The sequence below is a fragment of the Octodon degus genome, unplaced genomic scaffold, assembly GCF_000260255.1.
Source record: "Octodon degus isolate 3935 unplaced genomic scaffold, OctDeg1.0 scaffold00160, whole genome shotgun sequence".
Classification (NCBI taxonomy): Eukaryota; Metazoa; Chordata; class Mammalia; order Rodentia; family Octodontidae; genus Octodon; species Octodon degus.
In genome coordinates, this window is record NW_004524736.1 from 3342632 (window position 1) to 3348934 (window position 6303).

Consider the following 6303-nt stretch of genomic DNA (forward strand, 5'->3'; position numbering starts at 1 on the left):
TGAGGAGAAGTTTATACAGAATGTCAGCTATTTCTTAGATATTATCTTGTTGGTTTCTGGTAACAAAACAAAGACTTGAGAATTAAACGCATAGAGTCCTGTGTGTGGATCTTCCTATTACCATTGTGAGTTTCCAATTAATTTGTTGGTGTGGAAGCAATGGGCAAGCTTGCGGTTCTGAAGTAAATATGCCTTGATCCCAGAATCACAAGGAGCACATCAGAGCTGGAGATCAATTGAAAAGCTTCTTAATTTTATCTGACTCAGTAGGGAAAACAATTATTTCATCAAGACTAGAAATAACCTACAGTGAAAAAGTCTGTAGGAAAATCTATAGAAAAAGCTCATTCTTTAAAGAATTCCATGAAATTCTTTCACAAGACTTTTGAAGAGGTTTAACTGAAAATGAAAAGCAACTTAATACAGGGAATCTGAGATTCGAAACATACATATAATTAAGAGAATAAACAGCACCAATTTATTTTGACAGAATGATTAATCTAATGCTCATTTCTAACCTATTTATATATGAGTTTGAAACCTAAAATTTGGACCATTTCCTTCTACCCTAGCCAACCAACATCTGGTTGTATTTCCATTCATTTGTTCAAGTTCCAGTTCATAAAATTTTCTTTCCATCCTTCCTATCCTAAAAGAAAAGATGGTCCCTCCCTAGGGGACAACTGAACATATGCCCAAATGCCTTTAGAGAAAGCTTCATTTTTTTTTTCACTTTCAGGTTCAAAAATATAGCCCACTACAGTGTTTGCTGTAGTTTTTACTGCATATCTGGAGGCCTGGCCAAACATTGACCCCTTTTCTGAGACAGGTCTCTCCCACTTATGACAAGTATTTCTGCCTCCTGGCACATATAGTCCTGGAATATTTTCTACTGTTCTCCCAAACACTTAGTCCTTTCTGGATTTTTCTCAACACTACATTCTCCTACCAGCTACTTCTCCCTGGGAAAATCAAATTCCACAGCAGCCTGACCTCAAGCATTTCATGAAAGGAAATATGACTTCCTGGATGAGATCATGCAAGTGATGGACCATAAATTGTCCATAAGAGAAGTAGGATTGTGTTTTACATTTTCACAGATTAAGACCAGTCACATGATATTAAAACCTCATTAATTCCAACCACTAATACGGAATTGGAGACCATGTCCCATAGCTGGGTTGACCCCAAACATTTCCTTTGTGAAAGTTTGAGCCCAGAAAAAACAGGCAATGTACAGAAGAAATGCTTAAGGGGCAGTAGGTGAAGCCTGCTTTCCAAACAGTCTTTCTTCATGACACCAAGCCAGCTCCCAAGTACTTAAACACTTAAAAAACAAAGAGTCTTCAACTAAGAATGAACAAATATGCTGTCCATCAACTAATCACCAAGCATCGTCACCTACTTGCTTGGCATTAAGCTAGTTCCACTTGCTGTACAGTCCTAAAAGTAGCAAAACATGAGGTTTCTATTAAAATTTAGCCTTTTTAGTATCTCACAAGCCTGTCTGGGGCTTGAGTTTAAGGAAAGGTCAGGGATGAATAGTCGTGAGACACTAACTGGTTTAGTGGGCAGATGCACTAAAATGGAAAACAAGGGATTGCATTTGTGTTATTACTTCTTGGACAGCAAACTTGAATTTCTATTGGAGTTTCCCCCCCTGCAACACAGACTTGATGCAAGACCTCTTGACTCTTGACTTTTCGTTTCTATAAGGGGTGACAGAACCTGCCACCCAGCACACACAGAAAACACAGTACCTTAGCCAGGGCACATGTGTAGTTAGCACCAGCTCTCATTGCTAATATGGTCTCTAACTGTCTACTAAGGAAAAGCAACATTTTGCACATTTGCCCAATTAGTGAAGGATGTTTTTCAGTGAATTTTTTTGTCACTTTAAAAATGAGAGCTACTTATAAAATATTTAAATATTGCAGTTATTTCAAAGTCTGATACATTGCCATAAAAATCACAGACTCTTGATGGCTAAAAGGTTTAGCTTTTCTTTTAAATCCCAAGAGAAAATACATACAAAAGTTTGCACAAAACCACAGAATTTGTGTCATTATACAATCTTACATTGCCTGCTCTTGCGCTTACAGAATTCTTGTGAGCTTTAATCCAAACTCATACTAGTTAGAATCAATGAGTTTTAAAGAAATAATGACCTTTCTGATCTATAGATCCAAATAGTTCTACTTCATGTTCTGTGTTTTATTGAAAGTAAAGTAGCTTTTCTTTCAAACTGACCTTCCCCTGGGGCTGGTAGAAACCTCACGAGTGCTGATGGACTTCTTCAAGGAGATGTGAAGTCTGTACTCCTGAAAAATGACCTTTGAAAGGAGCAGATGCTCGGCACTACTGCTGAGCAACCCTGCAGGCAGGCTTAACAAGAACCCTCCTGGTTCTTCCTGTTCAGCCCCCACCACCGCCATCCTATATACATGGTAGCACGTCGCCCCCCTGCTGAGCAGCCCGTGCACCTGGATCTCCTGGGGAGCAGGTCTCCTGGCTAGAACTAGAGTCTGTGCTTCTCAGCAGTGCTCCAGCCATGTGCTGAAAGTCCAGTAAGGACAGCTGCGCCTAGGCCAGAGTCCTCAATTCTGCTTCTTTTTATTTTCTATGTATTTTCTCTGCACCAAAGTTGTATGTACCTAACACACAAGATATCAATGAATCTCCATACACTAATTATTAATTAGTATATAAATGAGAAAAGAAGGTTCAGAGAGCTTTAGTAAGGCTCCCACCCCTAAGCTAGCATGTGACAGCACCCTGAAACTCCTCCGGCCCCTCTAGAGGGATCCTGTCCTTAAGAGAAAGCTCCCAGTGGTGTAGGGCTGGCTGTGGCAGCACAGGTGAGGGTGCACAAGTTCTGGAATGATGAAATCTTCAAAGCTTAACTCTCTACGAATAATAATGTACTCATTAGAAAGGGATAATCTGGGGACATTTCCAAGAGGATGGTTTCTGAATCTCTCAAATTGTTAGAAATGTCCACTGTAGTTTGTCCCAAACACCTCTACTTCCAAGCCAATTTCCTTACCAGTCTGATGCCAATGGAAACAATCTCACTAACACGCCGAGGGTCTGCCGGGGTCAGCCTTTCATGTCTGCCTCCAGCATATAACAAGCACAAGTAAGTATGCCATGGTAAAAACCTTGCTGAGAAATATCAGTAGCCAAGAATTATAATTTTTCCCATTGAAAAGACCAAATCAGCATTCCTATGCTACCATCTATTCAGCTCTTTAACAAAAAGGTTATGCTGAATATTGCCATCAACTCACAAAAATTGCTAGCCCAGAAGATTCTCTTGGAACTGCCCACGCTTGCAGCTCTTTTTGGTTGTTTGGAAATGCATCATATGTCTGTACCATCTCTCAGGCTGTTACATGTGTGGGTCCTCGCTGGGGGTAGAGTAGAGATGGGGCAGAAAGAGTTCTCTCCTGGCAACAGAGTCTGGAATTGGATCCCAATCTGGCAGCCATTGGCTATTGACACTGCACATGTCCCTTCATCTATGAGCTTTCATTTTGTCATCTGTGAAATGAGTAAGGTAGACTGTTTCTAAGGTGTCTTCCAGCTGAGATTCTATTATTTAATAATAAGAGACTGAGATTATGCACAAACATCAGGAAAAAGATCTGCCAACTGAACACAGTAACCAATTTTGTTGCCAAACTAAATGACTTTCTTCCTGTGAGTGAGAGAGAGCTGTGAAAGCTCTTCTATAAAAATACAGCCCCATATTAAAAAAAAACCTGATCCATGAGAAGCTCAATTTACTAAACAGTTAAATTAAAAGGTGTTTTTTTTTTGTTTTGTTTTGTTTTTTGCATTTCAAAAGAATTTGCCACAGGTTTCCTTTAAATAGCTAAATCTCTTACATTTTAAACACAATCTGAGGGGCTGGTGAGATGGCTCAGTGGTCTAAAGCACCTACTTAGAACAAGCTAAGCTAAGCTAAACACAGGGACCACTGTTCAATCCCCCAGCACCACATGCCAGCCAGCCCCGCCCCCTGGTGGGCTGAGCTGGCCACACACACAAAATGAATGAATGAATGAATAAATAAATAAATAAATAATTCTAAAAAATAAAATAAACACAATCTGATTTAGTGAAACTTGATCTGCACCCTTTTATTTTTTCAATAACAAAGTTATTGCATAAAAAGACGCATTTAAAGCAATGAGGATCCACTTTTGTAGTATATTGCAGATAAGAAAAAGGAAAGGGGTGAAGCCTTCCACTTACTAGCGCCTGTGGCATGCTCGTGGCTTCATGCACATCATCTCATTTCCTGCCTAAAACTTCATCTATAAAGTTGATATCACAGCCCCCATTCCATATGTGAGACTTGAAAACAGATCAATTATATGACTATAGCTAAAGTCTCGGGCCAAGATTCAAATACAGCGCTGCTATTACATTCTTTCCCTTACTCTATGCCCCTCAGGTGCCAGACATGGAAGGGTAAGGTGCTAAACCTTACTTCGTTTTCTGGGACCCTCCAGGTCCTAAGAAACTCTGATTTCAGTTTTATTCACTCCATGGCACTGGGCCACTTAGTTAACCTAGTCTGTTTCTTTGTTCCTAAAATAGGGGATGATTTCTGCTTACCTTTGGGTTTCAAATAAAGTGATATAATATGTAAAAGTACTTTAAGAATACACAGGAAAATTGTTTAGCCCTAGGACTAAAATACTGCACTTCTTTACTTAGAAGATCTGAGAAAACTATCACACACATGGCTAGTCAGACTTTGATAGCAGTGGTGTGTTCAGGAATCAACCTTGCACTGGTCATGTGGAGAAATCAGACCTAGAAGGAAAACTAAAAAGACAGAAGAGGAAAGTCGATGGAAGTATAATATATGACCTGAGAAATTGAAAGTCATGGACAATTGGAGCCTCACAGAGGCTGTTGTGGAAGAGGTGGTAACAACATATTATTCTAGGGGCTGGGGAGATGGCTCAGTGGAATAAGTGTTTCCCTGGCAAGAGCCAGGGCCTGAGTTCAATCCCCAGTACTGAAAAAAAAAAAAAAAAAAAAAAAGAGTCATATTATTCTGGAATGAAAACAAGACAAAAGGAAATCTTCCTAAGTTGTAAGTTTAGGCATAAACCTTCCTGGAAAAGTCGACAATTGGCAACACACGTTCAACAACTTCCACACTCTCCTCAAGGGTCTCTCCTATATCTTCCTCCTTCTGCTCCCAGGCTGTCCTCCCTTTTACCTCCTGAGGGCCGGATCTCCTCCCTCCCTTAATGCCAGTGCTTCCTATAGCCTCAGGAAGCAAATGAATTTACCACCAGGCATCAAACCCTGAGGATGCACTGCTTTCTTCCCCCAGCTGAAGCATCTGCGTTTCATGATGACTCCTAGGATAGCCAGAGCCTCTTTACCAAAGAAATGTCATCATTAAAGCTAAGAGCGGTGACACAACAAGTTTGAGCAGGGAGCTATGAGTCAGGCAGCTTCTTTCAACAGTGCCCCACAAACCATTCCAACAATGCCCACCACTCATGAGCAAGGGCCTGGGATCACATAATATTATGCTCAAGGCCCTTCTCAGTCAGTGAGTGAGTATGTCCCAATGGGTCAAAGCACCAAGTAGAAATAAAAATCAAACAAAATAATTTTGAACCAAATAAAAAGGAAAGAAGGGACAAATAAAGTAAAGCTCTAAATCAAAACCCCTCTCTTGGGATGGAAACAATAGGATCCAGTAGGCTCTCTGCTCACAGCTTCTCCTGCAACCATATGAAGCGACCATCCCCACTGCATGTGTGAGTGTGGTGATACCCAACTAGGGTCTACCAACAGAACAGCAGCAGTTTCCTGGGCCATTACAAGCCAGCCTGTTCAACAGGATTGGAGATGCAGCCAGTTCTTTGTTGCAGGTCTAGTAAGAGATATATATGGAGCATCTTCTTTTAAAACTGAGACAGAACAATGATGTTCCTTGAACCAAAGGAAGGTCTCCTAGCATTGAGCATTCTAACTATAGGAGAAACTCAATGGACCATAAACTTGTGAGGCGAAACATCACTGCTGTCACAAGAATGTGTGTGCAGCATTCTGTGCATCACGCTTGAAGACAATAGAATATTCTTATGCAAAGACTGGTACACGATGCTGCCAACATGAATGTCAGTTTGGTTATTTGTTGCATAAATACCAATTAAACAAGCCCCACAGCAGCTTCAAGCTGCCCAGCCAAGTTTGGAAAGAGCACATCTCTCCAGACCTCTAACTTTCTCTCTCTCTCTCTCTCTCTCTCTCTCTCTCTCTCTC

At 40.7% G+C, this 6303-nt stretch overlaps 1 protein-coding gene across 1 annotated transcript in view; it reads right to left on the reverse strand.

Annotated features, from left to right (window-relative positions):
* The window catches only part of Grm8 (glutamate metabotropic receptor 8), a 963476-nt gene that overhangs the window by 954436 nt on the left and 2737 nt on the right, over positions 1-6303 (reverse strand). The gene's annotated exons all lie outside the window — the stretch shown is intronic.